The sequence below is a fragment of the Pan paniscus genome, chromosome 1 (assembly GCF_029289425.2).
Source record: "Pan paniscus chromosome 1, NHGRI_mPanPan1-v2.0_pri, whole genome shotgun sequence".
Taxonomy (NCBI): domain Eukaryota; kingdom Metazoa; phylum Chordata; class Mammalia; order Primates; family Hominidae; genus Pan; species Pan paniscus.
The window spans coordinates 36573521-36585297 of record NC_073249.2 but is presented as its reverse complement, the minus strand read 5'-3'; the positions used below and the strand labels follow the sequence as shown (position 1 = coordinate 36585297).

General features: G+C 45.0%; 1 pseudogene; it reads left to right on the top strand.

Moving 5' to 3' along the window:
• Window positions 1–6152: 6152 nt before the first annotated feature.
• On the top strand, window positions 6153–11256 carry LOC134729237 (small ribosomal subunit protein uS7-like; annotated as a pseudogene).
• The last annotated feature ends 521 nt before the right edge of the window (window positions 11257–11777 follow it).

The window sequence follows — 11777 nt, the reverse complement described above, 5'->3', positions numbered from 1 at the left end:
TTCCAACTCTGTATTTCTTTTCCCTATTTCCTACCTTCTGTACACATACCCTTTGTCAGACTCTTACCATTAAATCGTTTAAGGTTCAAGTTAAATTACTTCATCTTGCCTCATCACCCAGCCAGACATGATCTTTGCCCTCTAAATTGTTTAGCCATTTTCTTCATGTATTCATCCATTTGTTTGTTTCAGTTATTAAGCCCCTCCTATAGGCTGCCCACTAGTCTAGGTTCCTAGGTTACAAAGATGAATAAGATATGATCTTTGCCCTCAGTTCACAATTTAATCATGGAGATAGCCAAGTGGACAAATAATTTCATAGCAATGTGAGAAGTGCTATTGTTAGAGGAACCCCTGCTTACCAGGCCTCTGGTTTAATAAAACATGACTAGAGGCTGGGCACAATAGCTGACGCCTGTAATCCCAGCACTTTGGGAGGCTGAGACAGGCAGATTACTTGAGGTCAGGAGTTCAAGACCAGCCTGGCCAACATGGCAAATCCACATCTCTACTAAAATACAAAAAAATCATTCAGGCGTGGTAGAACACACCTATGATCCTAGCTGCTCAGGAGGCTAAGACACAAGAATCACTTGAACCCAGGAGGCTGAAGTGGCAGTGAGCCGAGATCGCACCACTACACTCCAGCCTGGGTGACAGAGCAAGACTCTGTCCCCACCCCCCTACAAAAAAGAAAACATGACTAGAGTGACCCCATCTTAAAGTGAGTAGCTAGGCACTCACAAGGCAGTTATAATATTAATACTTATGGTCTGAAAATAGCCATAAGTATTATAATTACAAAATATTCACACCTGTAATCCTAGCCCTTTGTGAGGCTGAGGCATGTGGATCGCTTGAGGCCAGGAGCTTGAGACCAGCCTGGCTCACATGGCAAAACCCTGTCTCTACTAAAATATTAATGGTTTAAAAAGCTGGGTGTGGTGGCGCATGCCTGTAATCCCAGCTACTCAAGAGGCTGAGGCATGAAAATCGCTTGAACCTGGGAGGTGGTAGTTGCAGTGAGCCAAGATGGTGCCACTGCATTCCAGCCTGAGCAACAGTGAGACTCTGTCTCAAAAAAAAAAAAAAAAATTATGGTCATGCAGGACATCTCCCACTAAGCCTGCAGAATGTCCAGATGTCCTGAGTGCAGCCCACTTCACTCAAAGATAACATTAATGAGTAGGCTTAGTTTGAAGGATTAATGGTCATTATAGCACCAATAGCCTTGACCTTTAGTGAGCATATCTGCACATTCCAAGTTTAATCATAGCTCCTTATAGTTTCTTCTAAGTAGAGACACTACCCAAGGACAGTGTGTTCCTACTGCTTTCTGAGGACTTACTACTCTCTAACAGAGTAGTTCTAATAAACTTTCTTCCTTCACTGTGCTCTGTGACTCCTCTCCAATTCTTCCCTGTGCTAGACCCAAGGACTGGCGCTTGGAGTCTCTTTTCCAGCAACACTATAGCAATATAGAACAAAGTACTATAAACCAGTTCGTTGACACTTTCACATATTCCTTTTGAGTATAGCTACCTGTGTACGTGTTTTCCATCTTTAGAAATTGCAAGCCTTTTGAGAACAAACCAATTTTAGTTTGTTTTTGCATCTTCTACATAGTCTGAAACAAGGCCTGCAATATGATATGCTTTCAATTTTTTTTTTTTTTTTTGAGACAGAGTCTCACGCTGTCACCCAGGCTGGAGGGCAGTGGTGCAATCTCGGCTCACTGCAACCTCCGCTTCCCGAGTTCAAGCGATTCTCCTGCCTCAGCCTCCCAAGTGGCTGCTATTACAGGTGCCCACCACCACAACCAGCTAATTTTTTTGTATTTTTAGTAGAGACGGGGTTTCACCATGTTGTCCAGGCTGGTCTCGAACTCCTGACCTCGTGATCCGCCCTCCTCGGCCTCCCAAAGTGCTGGGGTTACAGGTATGAGCCACCGTGCTCAGCCTCAAATATTTTTAAATAAGTGAATGGAGGCAGTAAGTCTTAAACTGACTGCAATAGAGAAAAATATTTATCTTTCAATCTGCAATGGCTATTGGATATCACATACCTTTCCACATTTTTTTTTCTAAATGAGTCCCACTCTGTTGCCCAGGCTGGAGTGCAGTGGCACGATCTCGGCTCACTGCAACCTCTACCTCCTAGGTTCAAGTGATTCTCTTGCCCCAGCCTCCTGAGTAGCTGGGATTACAGGCACCCGCCACCACGCCCGGCTTATTTTTTGTATTTTTAGTGGAGATAGGGTTTCGCCATGTTGACCAGGCAGGTCTTGAACTCCTGATCTCAGGTGATCCACCTGCCTCAGCCTCCCAAAGTGCTAGGATTACAAGTGTGAGCCACCGAGCCCAGCCTCCTTTCCACAGTTTTTTGAGAAACATATTTTTCTCCTTTAACTTATAAATCTACTAAATACCATCCAGAGATTTCCTAATGTTGAACCATTCTGAAAAATAGGAATAAACTCTTTTGGCCTGGAACAAGTCTTTCTGCATTCTATAGGAACACCCTCTCCCCTCAACTGAAAGGCAAAAAGAGATCTGCTGCCTCCCTCCCCACACTGCCACAGCATATGGTGACCTTCCTTACTAAAGGAAATGGTTCGTATTCTAGCTCCTTTTTTTTCTTTTCTTTCTTTCTTTCTTTTTTTTCTTTAATTTTTTTTTTAGGTTAGAGCAGAAGTTTAATAAGCAAAAGGAAGAAAGCTGTCTGGATGAGAGAGGGGTCCCAGAAAGATGGGTTGCCCTCTTATTCTAGCTCTTGTCTTTATTTGAGTAAGAATCAGATGAAATTGTCTTATTCTTTAAAGAATTGTTATCGGCTCTTTTCTTTCATTATTTTGTAACTGAGAGTTCATTTAATCACCTTGCTGCTTGCTCTTTATCTCTGGTTCACTATTTTCCTGTCGTAATTCCCTCTGTACTTTGCTGTTGCACATTTCCTTCCCCTCTCCAAGCCCGCCTTCTAAACTAAACATGAAAAGGAATCCCATTTTTGCATGGTCAAGCTACACTCATACTTCAGAGTTTAATTTCTTGCCTTTGCCCTTTCTTGCCCTTTTGTGCTTTTGACAAAATACTTCAAAGCAGCATATGTAAATTTTCATTTCATTTATAGGATCTGAGTAACTTAGAAAGGGTTTCCAGAGACTGTTCTATGCTTGTTAGAGCTTAGCTTTTCAAGCATAGGCAAATCTCACTGTCCTTTATAAATTATGACAAAGTCAGTACTGATGATTACAGAGTCAGTAAAAAAGATAAAATGGAAAGAGATGAGATAATTCAAAGATTACCAGTGCTACAAGTTTAAACGTAGGACTCTAAGCAAAAATATCCTAATAGGACCTCCTGAAACCCTTCCTCTTTGGCTAATTCTGAAACACACATATCTCCAAAAAAGATGACTTCTTTAGTGAGCATTCCTGTAATTCATGAAAATCTGTAGTATTTATGCCTTAGGTATTAAAAATGGTGCAGATAACTTCTCATTTCTCAGTTTAGTAGTTTAAGTTATACATATTGAGGCTAGGCACAGTGGCTCACGCCTGTAATCCCAGCACTTTGGGAGGCTGAGGCAGGTGGATCTCTTGAGGTCAGGAGTTCGAGAGCAGCCTGGCCAACATGGCGAAACCCTGCCTCTACTAAAAACACAAAAATTAGCTGGTCGTTGTGGCATGCACCTGTGGTCCCAGCTACTCAAGAGGCTGAAGGAGGAGAATCACTTCAACCCAGGAGGTGGAGGTTGCAGTGAGCTGAGATTGTGCCACTGCACTCCAGCCTGGGCAACAAGGCGAGATTCCGTCTCAAAAAAAGTTGTACATGTTGAGAACCTTGCCTAGCATGTAAGAACAGAAAGTGTTAAGAGCCTAATGTGTGTACAAGACTTTTCTGTGGATTACTTCTGAGGCCCAAGTAATTTAACTAAATTGTATAAATTCTCACAGCTAATGTGTGATACATTTAGAACTATAATACCCTGACTTCCATCCCAGCACTGTTTTCCAAATATCAAATGCCTCCCAGTCTGCCACCTACATGAGCTTAAGTGACATCCTTCACAGGCCATCCTTAGAGTATTGCAAATCAGGAACTCTGAATTGGGGGCCTGGCCTCTGAGTGTACAGGCAATAACTGAGGGAAGTATTAGGGAGGGAGAAGGGATCTTGTGGTTCACATGGATGGACGTTAGACAGGTTGGTTGTTTTTGTTTTTTTTTGTTTTTGGTCATCCCATATGTGAGTTCCCTTTGTGTGGGGAATGCCTCACCTTATTAAGCAAACCTGCTTCCCACTATAGAAGTTAAAACTGCCAAGCAATCACTTTCCAGCCCCTCTTGCAACCAGGACACTGATCTTAAAAAGCCAGGACTGAGCTTACTGCATGCTCACAAGTGTGGGTAGTGTGGCAGGGATTTTAATGGCAATATTCTGAGCCTAGCTTGCAGAAGGTGGCAGTGTGTTAGCCACACAGTCTATGCCCAGTGTCTGTGGCAGTGGAGTCTCTATGGTTCTTGTACACTGGCATGAGTTTGTTTTGTCATCCCTCCTGGAAATTTTATGAACTATTCAATATCCTTCAGTAAATTCCTTTTCTGCTTAAATTAGCCAAATTTGGCTGGGCACAGTGGCTTGTGCTTATAATCCCAGCACTTTGGGGGGCCAAGGCGGGAGGATCACTTGAACCTAGGAGTTCAAGACCAGCCTGAGCAACATAGGGAGACTCGGTCTCTACAAAACATTTAAAAACTTGCCAGGCATGGTGGTGCATGCCTGTGTTCCCAGCTACTTGAGAGGCTGAGGTAGAAGGATCGCTTGGGCCCAGGAGGTCGAGGCTACAGTGAGCCATGATTGTGTCACTGCACTCCAGCCTGGGTGACAGAGCAAGATTCTGTTAAAAAAATAAAATAATAATAATAATAATAAATTAGCTAAATTTTGTTTCTGATGCTTGCCTTTTTTTTTTTTTTTTTTTTTTTTTTCTTGAGACAGAGTCTTTCTCTGTCACCCAGGCTGGAGTGCACTGGTGCGATCTTGGCTCACTGCGACCTCTGCCTCCTGGGTTCGAGCAATTCTCCTGCCTCAGCCTCCTGAGTAGTTGGGATTACAGGTGCCCACCACCATGCCCAGCTAATCGTTGTGTTTTTAGTAGAGATGGGGTTTCTCCATGTTGGTCAGGCTGGTCTCGAACACCTGGCCTCAGGTGATCCACCCGCCTCGGCCTGGGCGGGTGGGATTACAGGTGTGAGTCACCACGCCCAGTCGTGATGCTTGCATTTTTAAGAACCCTGTTTAATGAGAAAATCAATACCCTGAAGTAGTTGTCATCAAGAGACCCTTAGGAAAATGAAGGAAAATAGGAAAGAAGGAAGAGAGGGAAATCTGGGATTGGTTATATAGCCTGCATAGGTCTCCAGGCAGCAAAATTCCAATTAATTTAAAGGATGAGACACTGGAAGGATATGGAAGATGCTGATCATACTTGTGAAAGCATTTTAAATTCTTATGGCAAGAAGGATATGTATTGACTTGGGGGCAACCAAGGGATACACTGCAATGAACACTGTTTAATATTTTGGGTCTACTTTTCATATAATAAAGTGAGAAAGCCCTCATTTTATGAGGCAGGACCCATCTTCCACCCTAGAGACTAAAAATGCCAAATATTTAATTTCCCAGTGTTCCTCACTATTATGGCAAATACATGACTTAAGTTCCACCAATCAGAGGTACACAGCCCAGATTTTGAGTCAGAAGCCAGGAATATAAAGAAATCAACTGCATGGGACTTTGTGCTGGTGTGGGAAGTAGCAGCTGCACCCATTTTCAGAGGCAGTGGTGGCACTGATCCTAGTAGCTGTATCCAGTGTCCCAAGGCAGTGAGTCTTCATGGACCAGCCTTGTGACCTGATTTGGGGCACTGTTTCTAGCTCTATAACCTACAAACCTGGTTTTTGGCCCTCTTGGAGATTATGTGAGCTACCTAATATATTAATAAATTTGTATGCTTAAATTAGTCAAGGTTGGTTTCTGTTTCTTGAAACTAAACTCTGACTGATAGGGAAGGCAATCAGTCCACAAAACTCCACCATTCCCAAGACCAAAACTTACCTTCCTCTCTTTCACTCCCATCTTTCATGTATTTTGAGGCTTCTTTCCTGATTTTAAAATGTCAGGATAGGGAATAAGAACTTTGAATTTTCCAGGAATTGCTTAACCTCAACCCCAGAGATGGTCTTGAGCCATTAAACCCTTAGGGGTAGTTATGCCTTGCAATTCATCAATAGCCACAATTCACTGTTTATGTAATACTCCTGTCATTATAAAAAGCCCTCTTGTTGAGGCCGGGAGTTGTGGTCATGCCTGTAATCCCAGCAGTTTGGGAGGCTAAGGAGGGAGGATCACTTGAGATAGAGTTCCAGACCAGCCTGGCCAAATGGTGAAACCCATCTCTACTAAAAATACAAAAAGTAGCCAGGCATGGTGGGTGTGCCTGTAGTCCCAGCTACTCCAGAGGCTGAGGCACGAGAATCACTTGAACCCGGGAGGCGGGGGTTGAAGTAAGATGAGATCGAGCCACTGAACCCCAGCCTGGGTGACTGAGCAAGACTCTGTTAAAAAAAAAAAATCCTTTTGTTGGAAACTCAGAAGAAAAGTCAGGAGTCAGGAATTAATTTGACCAGAAAGAATACACCCGTTGGAATCAAACAAAGAATCGAGTCTGTGAAATTGTAGCACAAAACCCCACACAAAACAAGTCCTAGGGGAACTTCTCCCCAATCCCCAAAAGGTCACAAGAGATCTCCAATAACCCCATTTCCCAAGGTTCCTCTCTGGGTTTGAGGTGTGTCACACAGCTACCTCTACCACCACAACAAAGCTTGCCAATGCAATACTGTCACCAAACAGAAAATTACTGGACTGACTAACACATATTATCGGGGAAGCCCATTTTAACAGGGGCCTTCTGAAATCAGTAGCTTCCTACAGAAGGACTCTACATGCAAATATCATTTGAATCTGCTTCCTCTCACTTTCTTATCTGGGACCCAAATGGAAACATTTATTATTGATGTAATTTAAGAAGCCTAAAAACGATCATTGAAATATCTAGTTTCCTGTCTGTGCCAGGGCGGCACATGGTCCACACCAAACAATAGAGATGCTCAGGCTGTGCCCTCAGGGACCAAATGGGAGACAACAGCACCTGCGGGGACAGAGAGCCCAGACATCAAGCTCTTTGGGAAGTGGAGCACCCATGATGTGCATGCAGATCAATAACATTTCCCTGCAGGATTACATTGCAGTGAAGAAGTATGCCAAGCACCTGCCTCACAGTGCAGGGTAGTATGCCGCCAAACGCTTCCGCAAAGCTCAGCACCCCATTGTGGAGTGCCGCACTCACTCCATGATGACGCACGGCCGCAACAACTGCAAGAAACTCGTGACCTTGCGCATCGCCAAGTATGACTTCGAGACCATTCACCTGCTCACAGGAGAGGACTCTCTGCAGGTCCTGGTGAACGCCATCATCAACAGTGGTCCCCGGGAGGACTCCACACGTATTGGGCGAGCCGAGCCTGGGCCGTAAGACCACAGGCTGTGGAAGTGTCCCCATTGTGCCGTGTGAATCAGGCCATCTGGCTGTTGTGCACAGGTGCTCGTGAGGCCCTTTGGGGCAGCCCCACGAAAAAGAGAAGAGAAGAGAAGAGAAGAGAAGAAAGAGAAAGAGAAAGAAAGATCAAAAACTGTTAATAAAATAGCAATTTGGTTTTCTTTTTCTGTGTGGGTTTTTTTTTTTTTTTGAGATGGGGTCTCACTTGACAGAGCGACGATCCAGGCTGGAATGCAGTGGCGCCATCTTGGCTCACTGCAACCTCTGCCTCCCTGGCCCAAGCCATCCTCCCACCTCAGCCTCCCAAGTAGCTGGGACCACAGGCACAAGCCACCATGCCTGGCTAATTTTTGTATTTTTGGAAGAGACAGGGTTTTGCCATGTTACCCAGGCTGGTCTTGAACTCCTGAGCTCAAGCAATCATCTCACCTCAGCCTCCCAAAGTGCTGGGATTACAGGCATGAGCCATTGTAGCCAGACACAAAATTTGTTTTTATTTAAATGTTATTAATTTATGTTTAGGGACAGGGTCTCGCCGTGTTGCCCAAGCTTGTCTTGAACTCCTGGCCTCAAGCAATCCTCCAGCCTCAGCCTTCCAAAGTGCTGGAATTACAGGCATGAGCCACCACACCCAGCCACAAATAGCAAATTTCTTACAATTCCTCCAGAGTGCCAGTCAGCCTTGCTCTTTACTAAATTTCCCAGAAGCCTACCAAGGCTGCCCTGTGGATTTCCTGAGCCACCTGGTAGAGCTGAGGATAATGGGTTTCATGTGGGGCCCGCTCTACTCCTCTCTGGTTCTCAAGGGCACGGGCAAGGCCAGAGTCCATCCACCCCAGTGGAATTCAGAGAGTGGGGAATTGGGAATCACGAGCATTGGCCTGGGTCTTTCAGATGCCAGAGAATCCCCCAGTATAAGGTAAAGGGTTATTTTGGGGGACAGCTTCTGTGATGGTTAATTTGATGTGTCAACTTGGTGAGGCTACATTACTCAGCTAGTTGGTTAAACATTATTCTAGATGTTTCTGTGAAGGTATATTGTAAATTAGATTAACGTTTAAATCAGTGGACTGTGAGTGAAGCACGTTACCCTCTGTAAAGTGGGTTGGCTTCATCCAATCAGTCGAAGGCCTTAGAAATAGAAAAAGACTGACCTCCCCAAGCAAGAAGGAATTCCACCAGCAGACTGCCTTTGGGCTTTGCAGGGAGCCAGGGCAGAAAAGGAGGAAAGTGTCTGTGATTTAGTGCTACTGAGGAAACCCATGCATTGACAGATATGAAACACTCCTGGGAGGGGGTAGAGAGCATATGGACTTTCTGCCATTTCAGGTAAGGTCAGAGTCCCAATGGATATATTGTCTTGTGACTTTTGAGTTTCTGGTTTTAGCCTGAGACTGTTTTAGGGTGTATAGAGGAGGATAAAGTAGAAAATGCCTAAGGTGGTGTTAGAAATGCAAAATGCTTGTTCCCCAGTGCAGCAAAGAAATAGCACTCCAACATAAATTTAATTTTCTCAGCAAGGCAATTTTTACTTTCTGCAGAAAGTGTGCCCTTCACAGATGGAACAATGGTGAGAGCATACCTGGACAGGGGAAGGGAAGGAGTTATTCCTGATGCAGGTAGCTCCTACTGCTGTGTCGTTCCCCTATTGGCTTAGGTTGGACAGCACAGTCTAAGCTAATTCTGATTGGCTATTTTAAAAAGAGCAGGAGTACGAGCCGGAGTGGCAGCGTGAGTAGTTTGGTGGGAAAGATGGTTAGGAACAGGTAACTAAGGTGACTTAGGTCAGACTGGGTGACCAGGCGTGACTCAGGTCAGAGCAGGTGACCGGAATGAGTCAGGATGAAGCAGGTGACCAGGGGAACAGATGTGAATTACTAATTAGGACTGGTGGGAGAGTTGTTTACTGAAACCAGAGGCAAGGGGGTGAAGAGAACCAGGAAGTTAAACTTTAAAATGGAGAATCAAAGAATAAGAGAGCTGAACATACTAATATACTCAGCCAGGCGTGGTGGCTCACGCCTGTAATCCCAGCACTTTGGGAGGCTGAGGTAGGTGGATCACATGAGATCAGGAGTTCAAAACCAGCCTGACCAATATGGTGAAACCCTGTCTCTACTAAAAATACAAAAATTAGCCAGGTGTATTGGTGCATGCCTGTAATCCCAACTACTCAGGAGGCTGAGGCAGGAGAATTGCATGAACCCAGGAGAAGGAGGTTGCAGTGAGCCAAGGTCATGCCACTGTACTCCAACCTGGGTGACAAAGCTAGACTCCATCTCAAAAAAAAAAAAAAAAAAAAACAGGCTGGGTGCGGTGGCTCATGCCTGTAATCCTGGCACTTTGGGAGGCTGAGGTGGGTGGATCATGAGGTCAGGAGATTGAGACCATCCTAGCTAACACGGTGAAACCCCGTCTCTACTAAAAATACAAAAAAAAAAAAAAAAAAAAAGATTAGCCAGGCGTGGTGGCAGGTGCCTGTAGTCCCAGCTACTTGGGAGGCTGAGGCAGAAGAATGGCGTGAACCCAGGAGGCGGAGCCGGCAATGAGCCGAGATCACGCCACTACGCTCTAGCCTGGGCAACAGAGCGAGACTCCATCTCAAAACAAACAAACAAACAAACAAACAAACAAAACATGCTAACATACTGATTCTTTGAAGAGAAAATTGGGGTTCACTATAAATTTAACAGTGGGATCAGGGGTGAGGGAAGGTTTCCAGAAGGAGGTGGTATCAAATTAAATCTTGCACAAATTGAAGTTAGGTAGAGAGGAGGTAACGGAATAAGGCAAGTTCAGAGAGTCACAAGTAGGTCTATAAAACCAGAGGAACACAGCTGGGAGGGGGATAGGGTTAGGAGAGAGCTGAGGTTAGAGAATGTGTTAATTGTACTGTCCAGCTGGGTGTGGTGGCTCACATATGTAATCCCAGCACTTTGGGAAGCTGAGGTGGGAGGATTGCTTGAAGCCAGGAGTTTGAAACCAGCCTGGTCAACATAGCCAAAGTAAAAAAATTAGCTGGGCATGGTGGTGCACACCTCTCTTCCCAGCTACTTAGGAGGCTGAGGTGGGGCAATTGCTTGAGCAGGAGAGGTTGAGGCTGCATTGAGAGGTGATCACCCCACAGCACTCCAGCCTGGGCAACAGAGTGAGACCCTGTCTCAAAAAGAAAAAGAAGAAAAAGAAATGTACCGTCCATACCCTGACACTCCTTTACTAAAACCTATGTGTTTATTTCCTATTATTCATCCTAGCTAGAGCCAAAGAAATAATACTGTATTTGATAGTCTTTATTTGAGCTTCTGAATGTGGGGAGATAATTATCTACAGGACTTCCATGTTTCTGCACATCTAGGGAGCAGAAGCACTGACGACCTTTGTTTCAGGTAATCTCTTTGGAAGATCGTGACTCCCTCTGGAGCAGAGGGCAGCTCTGTTTACCATCCACTATAATGAAGATAATGTCTCTTTCTGGGCAAAGGTTGGGTTTCTTTAAGCTCAGGATTCCTCAGCTATGAGGCAAAACCTCTGCGTGTGTGGCATCTACCTGGACATCTTCACATCGCCCCATGGATCTTGAGGGAGTGGGGGAGGGCAAGGGGAACCGACCCGAACATGAGGCTTGTGTTCCTTGCTGTGCTCTAAGTAGTAAAATCCTTTGCCTCTGAACCAAGAGCCTCATGTCTTCTGTAGGTGCCCATGACAGCTGTGCCAGGATAATCCTTTAGTTATTGACACTAGGTATTTGCTTTAAAACAAACAAACAAAAATAGGCCAGATGAAGTGGCTCATGCCTGTAATCCCAGCACTTTGGGAGGCTGAGGAGGGCGGACTGCTTGAGGCCAGGAGTTCATGACCAGCAACATGGCGAAACCCCATCTCTACTAAAAATACAAAAATTAGCCAGGCATACACTTGTCATCCCAGCTACTCAGGAGGCTGAGGTGGGAGAATCATCTGAGACCGGGAAGTCCAGCTGCAGTAAGCCATGATCATGCCACTGCACTCAAGCCTGGGTGACAGAATGAGACCCTGTCTCAAAAAAAAAAAAGGCAGACTTTCACCATGTTGCACAGGGTGGAGGGCAGTGGCTATTCACAGGCATGATCCTGGCACACTACAGCCTTGAACTCCTAGACTCAAGTGATCTCTCAC